Genomic DNA, 16,624 nt, shown 5'->3' on the forward strand with positions numbered 1-16,624 from the left:
GTTTGTTTGTCCATTTCTGAGCCATGATGCTGGGCAGGGCCGGGCCACAGGGGTTTCTGCAATGGGGTGGGAGGTCTGTGTTTTGCAGCTCAGAGCTCTAAGTCTTGTTTGTCTGTCCTGAGCAGCTGGACAAGCTGTAATAATACAAATGGGCCTTTGAACATGCTGCTGTGTTGTGCTGCTCTGGCTTGGGTTACATCACGCATGCACGTGCATAGACACGCACAAACACACGCGCGCACACACACACACACACACACACACACACACACACACAGTCACACGAAAAACACGTTTACACACAATCGTGAACACAGGTGGACGTGCCGACAAGCGCGCAGGCACTAATATGCAGACACACACAACAATACACCCTTGATCGTTGATCACAACTAAATAAGCATGCGTTGATCACGGCCTAACTGTGATTGATCATCATAAACGTGGTCGTCACTCTGCCTGATGGCCTGTTTGTCTGTCTCCTTTGTTTGTTTGTTTGTGTTGGCAGACGGGTGGCTTGCTTGTTGTTTGTTTATGGCTGATCATTTGTCACAATAAATCATTAGGGAGGGACAAACACACACACACACGCACACACATACACACACACACACAAATACACACACACACACACCGCTGAGCTCCCTTGATTGTTTCCACTCCTCTCAAACTGATTTAGGCTTACACAAACACTTCAGGCTCCCTGTGCTGTCACCCTAACACTCTGGAAGCTGCAGCTCCCACTGAGAAAAAAAATGGGACATAGTTGAGCGCAACCCCACTCCAATACACTGACGGATGACTTCCTCTGCCGTTATGTAATGGGAGTTCAGGGCTTCACCTGCCCTGCCCTGGCAGGGCCAGTGGCCTCTGTGCACCCACCGGGACATGAGAGGACAGGGAGTTGGTCTGTAGGTTGCTGGGTCACTACTCTGGGGATCTACATTAATTCCAGTTTGGGGGTGTCCATGTGTACTGTCATATGATGTATGATGTCCATCTGCATCACCACAGATTTTATTTGATACACAAAACAGAGATTAGTGTTTCTTCACATGCTCCTTGTTTTCAATGCGTATGACCTCTGCAGTAAAAAGGTACATTGTGTCATATTGGGCATGTTAAGTTGATACAGTTACTGGTCACCTTTTAAATATTTTGCCAAGTCTATTTCTTTTTGGCAAACTAAACATGCGACACCAGTGAAACAATTTTAGGATTGCCCCAGCACTTTACCTGCTGGCTCACTGGAATGGCTCACTGGTCCACCACTATCGAGAAGACACTGGTATTGGTTACACCTGTGTTCTTCCTGCTAAAACGTGTCAAAACATTTGTATAAATCTTTTTTTCTTGCAATCACTCTGGCTATGTTTATACGTGGACAGCATTTCAACCTCTCCGATTTCAAATATAACGTTGTGCACAGCTGTCAGTTTTCAGAAGAGTGTTCAGTTACGTACCGGTGTAAATATGCCGTCAATGCCGTCAAGAGCATGCCAAACCTGTAGGTGGCAATGTAACAAGAAAATCAAGCCCACGTTAGCCAATTGGAATCCCCAAAATAGCAACAACAGTAACAAATTACTACCTTTCTCTTTTCTTCCTCACTTGCCTGGCTGCCTAACCTCTGTTTGTCTCAGTTTACGTGCAAACGTGCAAACAATGATTTCTAAAATCTCCACTCTGGCCGAAGTTTTTAGAAAGACTCATTTTTCAGAGGCGAATTCTCCGTTTGCGTGTAAACGAAGGGCACAAATGAAGGGAAATGTCTCAGTTTTTCAAAATAACCATGTATGTGTAAACAGGGCCTTAGATTTAGGACTTTCAATTAGTACTTTATTAAATACAGCTGCACTGGATAGGCCAACCAGCTAACCTTGTACACTGTGTTGTATGTTAAAGCCATGCTAGCACCAAATGTATACACAGTTGTCTGCTATACTTGCTGCAGTGATTAAGACCCAGTGTGTTTCTACATAGATATGAGAACACTTATACTAAAATACCATCATAAACAAACCTAAGTTAATTTATGCTGCAATGTTTACTTTAAGTTCCTGTGGCAACAAAAGGCTTTAGTCAAATAATCATACCATTACTATGGCTTAATGTAGCAAATGTTTGCATGGGGATTTGTGGCTGTGTTTGTTACAGCCACAACTCCCCATGCAAGTGTCTAGTCCCCACAATAAAGGCATTTCTATTACTGTGCTTATTGTTATTGTCACATCACAGTAAAAAGGCCTTATTTGCAAGAGACATTGTGAATTCTCCTAACAGGAAAAGCACATTAACCATGGCTCTGTTCTCTCCAAGTGGCCCAGGAAGCCATGCAGTGAGCCAAATGCAATATGCCAGGACCCTAAAACGGAAGCGGCTAAATGGCATTCAGCCATCATTAATTTGATTATTTACAGCTCTGCTTTTCTCACTGTGACATGTCCAAATGTTCAGAATGAAAAAGGCCTATTCACAACTATCAGTGTTGCTCTATTCCCAACATAACTTGCTATTACCTATTATTGTCTCCTCCCATAGGTGGGATTTAAAAAAATGGGTTTAAATCTCTACTGAATATGAATTATTACTGTTAGGGCTCCAGAGTTTAATTGAGCAAAATCATTGAAAACACCTGTGTGGGTGCATCATGGGTCTGAAGGCCTGTAACAAAACAAAACTAAAGTGCATGATATGATCTATATCACAAACTGAGCATCCAACATTGGATTAAACAATTGGATGAACACGCTTTTGGGAACGTTATTCAGAGGAGGATTTGATTTAATAGGGTATTGACTTTACCTGAATGAGGATGTGACAGTGCCAATGGAGAGAGAGCCGAGCAGGGACTCAGGCTGGGATCTGCCTGGATTATGCAGCCATGGGTTGTACAGAGTTGAACATCTGGTCACAAAGACAGCTGAGATTGTGTTACTCATCCCTGACAGCAAGAGAGGAGCATGTGAGAGATGAGTAGACAGATGGAGATTGTTTGCATATTATTCATGTGTTTAAAAGGATGTCAAACTGTCTATGGCCTAGGGCAGCTAGGATTTTCAATCCCACTGGCAGTCCACTTCAGAACATGTTGCAAGCCAAAAAGCCATATATTTCTCTGAAGAATTGTTCTACCAAATCAGCACCAAAGGCAGTGAATATTTCACTTATACATGACAGTTGGTGAGTGAGAGAAATTCAACGTTATGAAAACTGGTTACTGCAGCTGTACTGTACAGTGCAGCTGTAGTAACCAATTTTTCATGCATGCAACTGAACATTTTGGCTACTTCACCAAATATGGCTAAACGCTTTAGACAAATAAAAAATACAAAGTTCCAAAGTCAAACACTGTTTCCTAGCTACAGTAACTCAGGGATAAGGAGGTCTGATTGCAGGCACTGGTCGTTGGCTCACCATTACGGCAACTGGTCACTTGCCCAGGGGCACAGGACTAAGGGGAACCAAGGGGCCCTGGGCTCCGTCAAATATTATGTTAGATCACATTGTAAATGTAGTCCTCTCTTTCCTAATTATATGCAGATTTTTGCGACCCATTCAATCAAAATGTAATGTTAAATCACGTCAAAAACAGTGTCTGTAGTTTCCTGCACAGTGAGTGAGGACGAGCTGTCACAGACCGTGGTAAAGTTGGTTTTATATTGGAAGGTCAAACTGCATGATATATTTTTTCAAATGTGTCAAATATCCAATATCCAATAGCATTCTGCCCTTCTATAATTTTTTGTTTCGGTGGGTTTACCTTACAACACAATACACAGTGCTTGCTGAGACCGATCATTTGTATTCAAGTTCTGAGTAGTGCACAGGAGGAAGAAGAGGAGGGAAATGAAGAAGGAGAAGGCAGTGCACTGGAGAGACCAGGCGGGTAAGAGCAGGAGAAGACCACAGAAGGAGATGCAGAAAAAAGTGAAAAAGAAAAGGGAAAGAATTGAAAGAATTGACAGTGAGGGATGAAGAGGAGGCTGCTGAGAGGCACAGAGGCAGAGAGTGAGTCTTGAGTCTGTTGCCCAGGGCAAATTACATTGTTGATCTGGCCCTGACTGGTCGGCATCCCCCCCCCCCCCCACGCATTGGCAATTTTAAACTCAACAATTACACTAACTGTGTATTTCAGTCCACAAATGATTACTCAACCACATATTGCTGCATTAAGGAAACTAATTTTCAAACAACAAAGGATTATTCATAACATTTATCCTCGCCATTCTCTGCAAAAGCAAAATACAGGAAAAATAGCTTGGCATGTTGCACTGAATGCCAACTCCCTCTGACCTCTGACCTCTGACCTCTGAGCTAGCACACTGCTCAGAGAGAGAGTGAAACTACACCCCTACTGTCCACATTTATTACCTACAGCAGGATTGCTGCAACAACATTTTATTCCCAGTTTTTTTTAACACAGTGTTGCCGTTTTCATAAGCCATCCACAGTGCTTCCATCAGTAACATTGGTGGGGTTTATGATTTTGATGGGCACAACTGACATACTTTATGCCCATGATGTTTTCGGCACCTAAATAAAGTGCACATTTTTGTTTTTGTCTTTGTATCAAAGGGTAATATGGCAAATAGATGTGGCATCATACATAATATACCCAATACAGTAACAGCATTTCATGTTATAGTTTTGTTGCCATACTGTAGGCTACATGTTTATGAAAAATCCAACTATGACCCCCCAAAAAATGACAGAGACCCCAAAATTGGAGGTGAGAGAGAAAGGAGGGACACAGAGAAAAATAAACAGAAAACAGAAGGACAGCAGGACTACATTGTAAAAGCAAAAGCGTGCCTCTGTCCCGTCCTTCTAGCCCATGCACGCTGCCCTCTGCTCCTAACCTTGAGGCCTTGGGGTGAGTTTGTAAACAGTTTCGTGACCTGAACATCTGACCACTCTGTCCTGTACCTGCAATAAAACCCAGACAGAGGAACTACAAACGCAAGCCAGCCACATCAGCAAAGACCAACAAGCAGGCCTCACAGTGTCCACTTATGCAGAGAGAGAAACCCTTTCCAAAACACAAGAATACGTTATCCCGCTGCTCGTTTATCTGCCTCTATTTATACTTCCTCATTTTTATGTTGAATTTATGTTGTTGGGAGACCTGTGTGTTTGTCTGAACATTGTGTGAAAATGCACTTTGGTAAGTCCTTGCACCATTTAACAGGCTGATATTTACTTGTGAACTTTTGTGGGAGTGCACATGACACGGTTCGTCTGTCTCGCTCTTTCCACGCTTTGTTTTTACATGGCATGCTGGGAACTGTTGTTGTGTTTGGTTTGTGACTCCTAAGCCACAGTCTTCATTAGATAATGAAGGGGAACAGTATTTGTGGTGGGAAGGTGAAGGTCAAAACAGTGTTTGGAATACATACGCATGACTGATCTGTCAGTCGTGTTGAGCGATGCATACTCTGATGATACAGCAAAAACAACGGCTGTATGTTTTCTGGAGGAGAAACTAGATGTCAGTTTCTGCTTTTTTTTTGATAATGTTAGATGTGCTTTGAGCTCTGCCAAAACAAAAGCATTAATTAAAAAGTTAATATGTTTCCATTAAATAATTTTCCGGGTTTTGAGGCAATTTCTGTTTTTTTAGCCAAATAACGTGTGATTTAGCTGAATGTTTCCATCAACTGTCTTTATGTGAATCTATGCAAGGGGAAATTGCAAGATTACATGATAAATCAAGCACTAATAACTCAACAGATAGACTAACAGATAACAACAGATAAATCGTAGCATTCCATTCAATTAAAATAGCCATGTGAGGCACTAAAACTAAAAGTAATTTTATGTAGAATAATGTAAGATGCATGGTTAAGAAAGGGACTTAACCATAAAGGGTCTAAAGATGGAGGGTGTCATACGGTATGTTGTATAGATTGTAAAACCCCATGTAGCCTGAATAAAATTAAATAAGTAATAATTCAGTTCAAACAGTATCAAAAGCTAGTAGGCTTAACTAAAGTATAAACACAGAATTCACTTGTCGTTTCAACTCTTTTCATTGTATTGGTCAGTCTGTGCTAGCTGTTGTGATTGGCTGAAGATGAGGAAGAGAAAGTGAGAGGGCGGGCACAGACGCAGAGCACGGAGGGAAGGAGTGAGCGTGAGAGAAAACGGGAAGAAGTCGGAAAACCAAGATAAAATATTAGCAGTGTGTAAAGACCCCAACACTCTTTTACCTGCCTAATTTCACTTAATTAGGCTGCACGTTAGTGCGTCTCTGTGTGTATTTTTAAAGTCTATGAGTTACTAAAAATGCTTAGCTAAAAATGCATAGCTTAGCCGCTATGCTAGCCGATTTAACGATGCTAATCTATAGACTGTATATTATTAAATACTATTAACCGTCTATGTGCTAACCGCATAGCTATTCTGCTAACAATAGCTGCTAGAAGTTAGCTTGTGTGGCTACTAGAAAAGTGAACCAAGCTTGGACCCAACACAGTATTCAAGTTCAGATGGGGCCCCACGGTGACCAGTGATGAAGAAGTCCTGTGATGAAGACACATTTTGGACTGATGAGATGTTAGCGCAATTTGTGACCAGAAAAGCCCTTTCCTGACGAAGATTTCAGCCTGCTGTTACCCGCTACTCTCCGACACAAGTCGTCTCTCCAGGACAGGAACAGAACTGTAAGTTAAACATGTCATCCCTTTACATTGCTTTGAGTGAAGAGGATTCTCTAGCTTCAAATACAGTGAAATATCGTGTGTATATCCATCTATTTTCATGTCTAACATTATTATTCACCTTTAACAATGTTGTTAGTTATTTTAAGTACCAGTAAACAAGGCTGAGTTTAAGTTGAATGGGATTTCTATTAGCAGGTTGTGATAATGTCACTTTATAGAGGAGAACGTTCATGGTAGCTACCTTGAGATACAAACTCAAAAGCCACCAGCATTCTAGTGTAAACTCAGTCCACTGCGTTTTTAGGAGACATTCACACCTGTCTCATTTAGTTTGGTTGAATTGCACTAGAGTTTGTTTTCAGTGGGGTTCCTTTGGGCAGGTGTGAATGCAGCAATCGCCGTCGAATGTGCACCAAAAGCGGGCCAAACAACCTTACCGAGACCTCCTTGAAAGGCGTTTTCACACCTATAGTTTGTTAGTTTTTGTCTTAATCTGTTGATGAGTTTTCATAATTTGGGCAATTTCCCTTAAATTCTGTTTCGTGTCACACTTGTAAAAATCCAAAATTGACCAAAATGTATCATTGCAACCCAGGCAAGAACATTCACTCCTCTTATTTGTCAGCTGTGTCTGGGGCGGCAGCAATAAAGTAAATACAAGAAGAAGGTCCTGTGTGGACTAGTGCATATGTCTTGCATCTCTGTGGTCAAACCAGCTTATTTCATTTTAATAATCATGCCTGTGTCTGTCTCCGACTTTAGCGCCGGCTGGTTTGACCACGAAAATGTGAAAATGGATAGCGAGCTTTAATGCTGTTTTTGAATGAGACATTAGAATAATGGTAATGGTAACAGTATTGGACAATACCACATCCAACCTGTCAGGGGGCCGAAAAGGAAAAGTGCTTTGGTGCCTACTGGAAAGGTGCTGCTTGTCAAGCAAGTAGCTAATACTAGGTCTATAACGTTAGCTAATTCTTGGTGGATAACATAAGATTATGACATTGTTTAACATGCTCAGTTATTTTTAGTATGATGGTTTTTGTTGTTGTTTGTTTTTACCGTAGTTCTGGGCTATCACAATTCATCAGTAACATTAACTGTATAGATAGAGGACTAATCTAATGGTAATTTAGCTAGCTAGCACACCCGTGTCTTCTGCCTCACTCTCCCGGTGCTGCAAGGCTTCAGTCAGGATGAGAGCTGACAACAGCCAGCTAGCAGCCAGCCACTCTCATTACAGCCCCGGCCCGGGTACACAGCCACAGTCAGCCCCCAGCCAGCTAGCAGCCAGCCACTCTCATTACAGCCCCGGCCCGGGTACACAGCCACAGTCAGCCTCCAGCCAGCTAGCAGCCAGCCACTCTCATTACAGCCCCGGCCCGGGTACACAGCCACAGTCAGCCTCCAGCCAGCTAGCAGCCAGCTCGGTCAGCACTTAACTTTGGTGCTAAGGACGCTAACTAAACCGTCGGGAAACGGACCCAAGCATCCAAGTCAGAACAGCGGCCATTTGTAACGTTATACAATTTGCATCATAGATTTTTAGAAATTGAATTACTCTGGCAAGGAATTGTTTCAGCCCTAAGTGGAGGCATCTAACAATAATTGGCAGCGTGACATCATTCATTCACATTCTTCAATCCAAATGATCACATCTTCACTTTTTTGGTATGTTAACTTTTCCAATTTGCTAAGTGTAAAAACTGTTAGTGTGTTTCATTGTATGGAGTCTAGCAAGGTTTTTCTTTCTTTTTTTACTCTTTAGACCTCCTTTGCCCCACTGTTGTGTTGTGGTGGCCTCAGTAGCACTTCCTTATGCAGAAACATATGTCTTACACACACACACACACACACACGCACGCACGCACACGCACACGCCACGCACGCACGCACGCGCGTGCACGCCTTTTGTTGGCGTCTTTTAGTCCAACTGGCTACCCCTGCTTGACATGTAGAAAAGGTGATCCACCTTGGATAATATAATGAGAGATAATGGGGAGCATATAATGAGAATGGACAGAGAGAGAGAAAGAAGGAAAGATAAAGTAGGAAAGGAGGTGTTTCCAAAGGTTTGCTGAGCTCATGCCTTGTAGCGGAGTGATGAATGAGACAAGGGAGGGGAAAAACAGATCAAGAAGTGGGGTGGAAATAAAAATGGGGAAATGACTATGAAAGAAGAGCAAAGGGGTGGAAAGAAGAGGGTGAGTTGATGGGAAAGAGCAAGAGGGCATGTGGAGGCCACGTGGACCACAAAAAACGGGTTAAAGATTTGGATAATGCCCTGCTAGCTAGCTGGGACCAGTACAAGCACGTGGGAGGGAGGGTTTAGGATAGGGCTTTCGAGGGGCTATCGGGAGCAGCACATCTGCAAAAGCCATTAAGGAGTGTCTATTTATGCGGTGTGACACTGTGTTTTCTCTGCCAGGCGTGGTTTGGGCCTGCGCTGCAAAACTGGGATCAGGTTTCGTCAGCTTGCAGTGGGGGGCCGTCTCCAGTTGACGTGTGATGATTTAGTCAGGTGTGAGCGTGCACTTTCCAATTTGCAGGGAAATAAATTAGAAGTGATTTTTTATGAGGCCTCTGTCCCAGGCTGTCTCAAGGCTCTCTCTCCCTCCTGCTGTGCACTGTCAACTGATGTGTTTATAAAGAGTGCAGCAGTGGGAGTTGCCCCCACATAAACACACACACATACACACATACACACGTTTACACATAGGATACACAAAAACACATGTGTATACAGACATGAGTTATGCAAACAATGACATGCATGAAAACCACACATGCAATAACATAGGCATACATGAAAAACACATCTTTGTGGCAGCGTCTGCACAGAAATACAATTTTGAGTACTGCTCACAATGTCACATTTTACATGCTTTTTATACATCGCTGTTATGAAGTTGGCCAGTAGTCGAGAGAGCGAAATTGAAATTGAATTACCATTTCATTTGTAAGCTGTAACCCTGTAATATCGAAAATAACAAGAGGGAAAATAACCTACAGCTAAATAATGTGTCCTTGTCTCATCCTTATTACAAACAAGGCACTGAGCCACATTTAGGAAATGTTACTGAAAGAAGTAGTGCAGTAGCTGCTTTGGATCATATTTAAATAAAAACAGAGAAACACAGGTGTGTTAGTTGTAGAGGACACAGAGCAGAACAGATCCAGGCAGAGATGATGGTTTTCTGAGGCGAGGGAAACATGTTTGAGCTCCTCTGGGGTCTAGAAGCCGGAAACCCAAATCCCATCTGACCCCTGACCTCTGTTTGGTTCCCCTGCTACTGCTCCCACATATGGCTCTGGCTGCCTTTACTAAATCACTGTCTGGCTGACTCTCAAATCCAGGCTTTGTTGGACCATTTAAATTACAGGTAATAACAAAATAAAATGCTTTTTAAAGTGTTATAATTGTTCTAAAGTTATTAGTTCTCAACAAATGACGCCCCCCCTTCCTTCCTGTATATGAAATATGGAAACTATTTTATATATTATTACAATACTTATAATGACTGGTTATCGAACTCCTTCAATAGCTAAAAGAAAGATATTTCTTTCCCCTAAATAATTGATATTCAAAACTAGGGATGTCACGAGAACGGATACTACTGACTAGGGATGTAACGGTATGAAGATTTAACCTCACGGTTATAGTGGCCAAAATTATCAGGGTTTTTGGTATTACCACGGTATTTTTAAAAGTGTGTTCAATATGTTCAGAACGCTCTAATAGGCCTACATAAGCTGAAATAGTTTCAAAAAATGTAACATTGTTAAGAAAATATGGGAAATAGGCTTGTGAAAACTGGCTGCTGAAACACCGGCCTGCTGTACTTTGAAGATGTATTTGACGTTGCATGTTAAGTTGGAAGGGGTTCTGAAATATAAGCAAATTCTAATTTGACTCACTGTGAACATTATTTACCAAAACTGAATGTTAAAGCCCCCAGCATATAACAAGAAACAATGCTAAAATTACATTCATTTCTCTGTAATAATTAACATAAATGTAACAGGAACACAAACTGAGAATAAGCTACATCTATTACAGCAAACATACCCGTAACAGAGCAAACAGTGTAATACACCTTTAATGGCTAAGCATGTGGCTCCACAGGCTAGTCTGTTTACTGGTGGTTGCACGTTGCTAGCAAGCACAACATGAATATCAACACAGGGCTGCACAAATAATATTAAACAGTCCGCACATCTATCAGGTATGCAATAAGAAACACAGCAACAGCACTATTATCAATGTGATAATATCTCTCTCTCTCTCTCTTTCTCTCTCTCTCTCTCCAAATAAATGTCACGTCGTAACGTAACGGGCTAAACTTCCACATCGTAGCAGCTTCAACTTATTGAAGGTAACGAGGCAGTAAAACCATGACAGTGTAGCCCTTCTACTTCCGGTGCATAGCTTTAAAAAAAACTGAACGAGAGCCAACTAGGTTTTATCTACCCAACCTAAAAAACAGTATGTTAACTGCAAACTCACAGACTCCGGGTCCTGATTTACAGCCCCCCCTCTCTTCAAATAACTCACCGTTGTCGGCTACGACCGCTGAGCAAGCTACACTGTTGTAAACAGCTGCGGCCCGCTTGCCTGGTGCTCTGGTAACGTTAGTTACCATGGTGGCGTTGACTTTACTGCCTGTGTCTCAATTGTTTTTGCGAGAAACCAACTCAAGGAAATTGAATATAATTCAATGTGAGTACACATATGTTGAAATGACATAAAAACCCCGCCTAGCTGTAATAAATTAGCCTGAAGCTAATGCTTAGCTACCTGTTCTGGAGGAAATTAGCCAACTTGGTGTCCTTTTGGGCTCTGGGGGGGGGGGTCTGCACTAGGGCTGCTAACGATTATTTTCATAGTTGATTAATCTGTTGAATATTTTCTCGATTAAATCGGTTAGTTGTTTGGTCGATAAAATGTCAGAAAATTGTGAAAAATGTGGATCATTGTTTCCCAAAAGCCCAAGATAACGTCCTCAAATGTCTTGTTTTGTCCATAACTGAAAGATATTCAGTTTACTGTCACAGAGGAGAGGAGAAACTAGAAAATATTCACATTTAGGAAGCTGGAACAAATCGATTTTGAATTTGGTAGAGCTTGAATCGATTCATACATTTTTTTGCACACCCCTAGTCTGCGCTGTTCTCTGATGCTGAATTTCCACCTACTGCGGAACAGCTCCGCTGCGTGTCGGCTCTGTGCTCCGCCGTCCGTCAGTGCCCACCACGTCCGGATTTGTTGCGAAACGGCTGCGGCCATGACTAACAGCTGGTGGAAATTGGGGGTGATGCTGTGAACAGTCACTGCATGTGACGCTAGTAAATAGGTAACGTTAGCCTACAGTTAGCTTCGGTAGTAACTGGATTCAACAGGGTTAAAATGCTGACAGCTAAATGGTGAAGTGTGACTGTATTTCACTGTAGAGGACCGTCTGCTGCTTAAGCTATGAGCTAAACAACACAGACTAGCACTGGGCACTGCTGTTGTCTGAAAACAACACAGACGGGACAAACTGTTAAGCTTACTGTTAAACTTTGTGGTGCTTTTAAAGTTTTTGTAAAATATTCTTTTCTTTTCAGATCTGTTTTTGTCTTTTTACAGCAATTTACTGGTGAAAGAAGTAATTATTGTTAAAAGTTATTATTAAATGTTTAATAATTATTGAAATTCCCCCCTTTATCGTGCTGATCTTTGAGTCAAAACCGTGATCCGATCTGTTGCACCCCTATATGAGAGGGCTGGAAAATTATATTACAAGCCATTCTCTCATTGTTTTGTTATTAAAATGTGTGGTATAGATATATAAGCAATTAATTGCTCATATATAGGCGGTTTAAAACATGGCAACCGTATTGTCAATTTGGGCAACCAAAAGATGATGCCTTTAAAAAGTTAGCGTTGAGCCCTGTACTTTGGTTGGTTATCTATGCTGGAAAAGGATGGGCCATGACATTTAAAATAAGTCCCAAGCATTTGCTAAGTGTTATAATACAATTCTGTAGTTTATTTTATTAAGAGCAATTTGAGCAACTTGGACATTTAGAATGGAACTTTGAACAGGAAGTCAGTACACAGCCGTCTTCTCCAGGAGAGTTGGTCTGAACTTGCCCAACCATCCGACACACAGCAGATGAACAAAAGAGATTGGGAACCTTTTACTGAGGGGGTCAAAGTCTCCTTCCTTTACGAGTTGTTACAACATGAATGGGAGTACTAAGCGAGGGAGGGAGGAAACACGGAGAGAAGGAAGGAAGTCAGTGGTGTAGTTTTTCTCAGCTATAGCGTCCCTGAGCGAGGTGAAAGGTGGGGGCCAGGGGCCACTGGCTGGGTGGTCAGCATGATTGGCGAACTGTGTGTGTGTGTGTGTGTTAATAGCTGTGTGTGCATGTAAGAGTCAGAAAGCGAAAGGAGTTCTGTATGCTAAGTATTCAACTGTGGGAACGATCAAAAGCCTCTCATATTTCCGTCGAGGCTGTTTGATCCTTTTTTTCTATTCTTATTTTTCAGTCCGTTTTCTTCTCCTCAGACTACTGCTGCTATTCTTGTGTCATTGTTATTCCATGCAGAGCTTAAACATGCACATTCTCTGAGGTTTTGCACTTTATGGGCTGCAGAATGAGGTGTAGACCAAAATGACTACTCTAATCGAGCAGCCGCACGGGCCCTAAAACAACAGACTGCATTTAGCCAATATAACTCATTCCTCTTGACCATAAAATATCCAGGCTTAATAAAAAAGGCATCAAGCATTGAAAGCTTAAGTGTTTCACTTCATAAAGGCTCTTGCTAAGAAACACACCGCAACCAGAGAGCTACATTGAAGTGTAGAGAGGTGGGATGATGCCACCAAATGAAGAGTTGAACATTTCGAGAAACAGTCACTGTCTTATATGAACGGGTACAAAACGGGTTTAATGTTATACACTGCGGGCCAGTAGCTCAGTCTGTAGTCTGAGTTTTGTTGGGAACTGGAGGGTTGCTGGTTCAAGTCCACACAAGGACCAAAGTATGGTGGTGGGCTGCCAGTTTACCTCCTGGGCACTGCCAAGGTCCTCTTGAGCAATGCACTGAACCCCCAACTGCTCAGGGCGCCTATTCCTGGGCAGCCCCCTGCCTCTGACATCTCTCCATCAGTGCATGTATAGGTACTGAGGATTCAGGTTGTGTGTGAAAACAACAGAATAATAAGGGATACATTATTAATGTTATGTATAATTTATATATGCATTTTTTTAAACATTGCTAATGTGATCATGGGCCCTCTTCTTCCCCTTGTAGTTCACGTACTCATAGAGCCAAAGTTCAGTCCAGTAACATCCAGTAACTAGCAAAGGTTCTTTGTGATTTATTTTGTTTGTTCTTTTGCTGTGGCGGCAAATATTTTTCATCATCCATCCTGTCAGTTGTCAGTCATGCTGTGACATACAGTGCTCCTGCAGTGCTCTTTGGATGCTTTGGTAATTCTTGGTCAGGCTGTAGCAGCAGTGTGGGCAGCTTGAAGCCTCATTCAAGAACAGCTAGCTGTCATCAGATGCTGCAAAACCTAAACACTAGCAGCCACAGATCCTAGCCCTTCTTACACTGTTACTTCACTCCCATTGGTTTCCCCACACCAAAATTTGGCAAGCACACATGTTCTCGCTCCTTCAATATTACTCTCAGAAAATTCTTTCATATCTTCACTGCCAGCATTCTCTCTTATGCTGGCCACACCCCTTAATCCTTGATCTTCTGATTCTTTTACTTCTCGTGCTGTCTCTCAAGTGGATATCTCTGTCACATGCACACATGGTAAGTCAGACTACACAAGTTAAACACAGTCAAAAGTGAAGCATTGTAAATTTATAAGGCTTTGATCCAGAGGGCTCATGTGTAACAAAATGTGTTTGTGAGGTGGGAAATATAAACCTGGCACGAGTAAAGTATGGATCAACAAGATCAAGCGATGTGGGGCGAGAACATTCATTTCAGATGGCCCGGGCCGTGACGGAATTGGTCCTGCATGCTGTTTTCCACCGAGCGCCGGTGTCATGTTCGCAGGTTCCATGTGTTGTAAAGTCAGAGTGGTTTTGGCACGGGTGTCGACGCCAGCTCCTGTTCTGAGGGCGAACCCCATCCTGCCCAATGCATGGTGGGGCGCAGAGCGACGCAGAGCCAGGCGTAAGGAGTGAAAGTGTTGACAACGCTGAAGCTGGAAACCTAACCCAACGCTGACACTGAATACTCTGTCTGCCACTTCATGTTCCCCTTCACAAACATCAACCCCCTCTGTAGCTGTCTGTCTCTCCCTCTCGCTCTTTGTCCGTCTTTTGGTTTCTCTTTGTATTTGCCCATCTCATGGCTCAAGTTTCCAGTTTATTGACAATGATGTGTTCAGTTAGAGGAAAAGAAATGCCAAAATTTAGTCTACTGTAAAGGGTAAAAGTTTGTTTTACTTGTGATTTTTTTCCCCTTGACTACTCTTGCACCTTTGCTTCCTTTGTCATGGTCTCTCTCTCTCTTTGTTACTGTCTGCTGTCACTGTGCTTTACGCAGCAGTTTGCGGCATCATAAAAGAAATGCTGCATAACCTTGAATCATAAAAACTCAGAGCATAATATTTGAACTGAGAAAAAAAGTGCTCAGAGAATGTGCCCGTTTTGTCTGAGTCATTATATAGGACAGAGAGACAAACAGATGGATGTGACATTCCGGTGTGACTGGCAGCGTCCAAAATTAACTTTTGGACTCATCGGCCAAGTTGGCGGATAGATGAAAAAATCCACCGGCAAAGCATATTTTTTTACTGGCCAAAATATTCAATTGCAGTTTCTTTTGGGGTTACAAGTCCTGCTGGTAGGGGTCAATTTTAACGATTAACTGTTAAACAACAATGGAATTCTTGACCGATTAGCCTAATATTACCAGAAACCAATTTTTAAAAAAACATCTTTTGCATGATAAAAATTTAAATAGTTAATAGCTAATTCACTTGCTAGTCTTAACTTTGAACCTGCAAGTTGTGTTTTACTTTCCTCTTTTTTTCTGCTTGTGGAGAGCTACATGACACAGGAAATTATATTGATATATCGGCCGTGTGAGAGTATAGGCTGCCTGGCAGACACGCAGTTGACAACCTGCAGGTGGAGGTGGTGAGGACAGGCTCGGACATAAACGCCACGGGCTGCTGTGGACTTGTCAGTCTCACAAGTGGTTTCAGAAAAATGGCTGCATGTGTCCAACAATGCACACACATTAACCGGTGCAAGTCGACAGCTGTCCGCTGACACGGAGTGCGGAAAATGTGTCAGAGCCTCCCGGACAGGTGAACTGTTTCCGGCCGGCTGCCAAAAATCGCCACTTACCAGCTTATTCATTAGCTATCAGTAAACAGAAGTGACGTGGTGATTGGCATCTGGTGTGTGCGCCAGTTTTTAAGAGTGTGCGTCTGTTGGCCTGCCCCCGCGGAGCTCTGACATGCAGACAGCAGAGCAACAAGAGAAAGTAACCGCGCCAAAATGAAGAACAGAACTTTTTTACATTTACTCGCCATGGGGTGGATAGCCCTCTGAGATTTACTTGCCAAACGGAAAATTTACTTGCATTTGCCGAGTGGCGAGTGTTAATTTGGACCCTGGTGACTGGAAAGGGAAAGATGACTCCACAGCCACCCCTTCAGATGCTCCTCATTCCTGTCCTCCACCCAGAATGATTGTCCCTCAAAGGGAATGGAGACAGGTGGGCACATTGCTATTACACAGAAAGAGATTCATCAGACAACCTTAGTGTGTAATTTAAAGGCAGCAGGATGGAGTAGAGCGACAAAATATCACCCTTCAAATGGAAGAAAGTGCATCCTAACCGGCTGCAGTGGGCGCTGTTTTGTCACCGACACTCAGCTCGGACTGCCCTGTTTGACACCTTCCCACTGTTTGATATAGCAATGGGTCTT

At 42.6% G+C, this 16,624-nt stretch overlaps 1 long non-coding RNA gene across 1 annotated transcript in view; it reads left to right on the forward strand.

Annotated features, from left to right (window-relative positions):
• Positions 1-6,109: 6,109 nt before the first annotated feature.
• Positions 6,110-16,624, forward strand: part of LOC116695843 (uncharacterized) — a 49,482-nt gene continuing 38,967 nt past the window's right edge. The window contains exon 1 of the long non-coding RNA XR_004333566.1: positions 6,110-6,665. This is a non-coding gene — a long non-coding RNA (uncharacterized LOC116695843). The remainder of the gene's footprint in view (positions 6,666-16,624) is intronic.

This window comes from Etheostoma spectabile, chromosome 9 (assembly GCF_008692095.1).
Source record: "Etheostoma spectabile isolate EspeVRDwgs_2016 chromosome 9, UIUC_Espe_1.0, whole genome shotgun sequence".
NCBI lineage: Eukaryota > Metazoa > Chordata > Actinopteri > Perciformes > Percidae > Etheostoma > Etheostoma spectabile.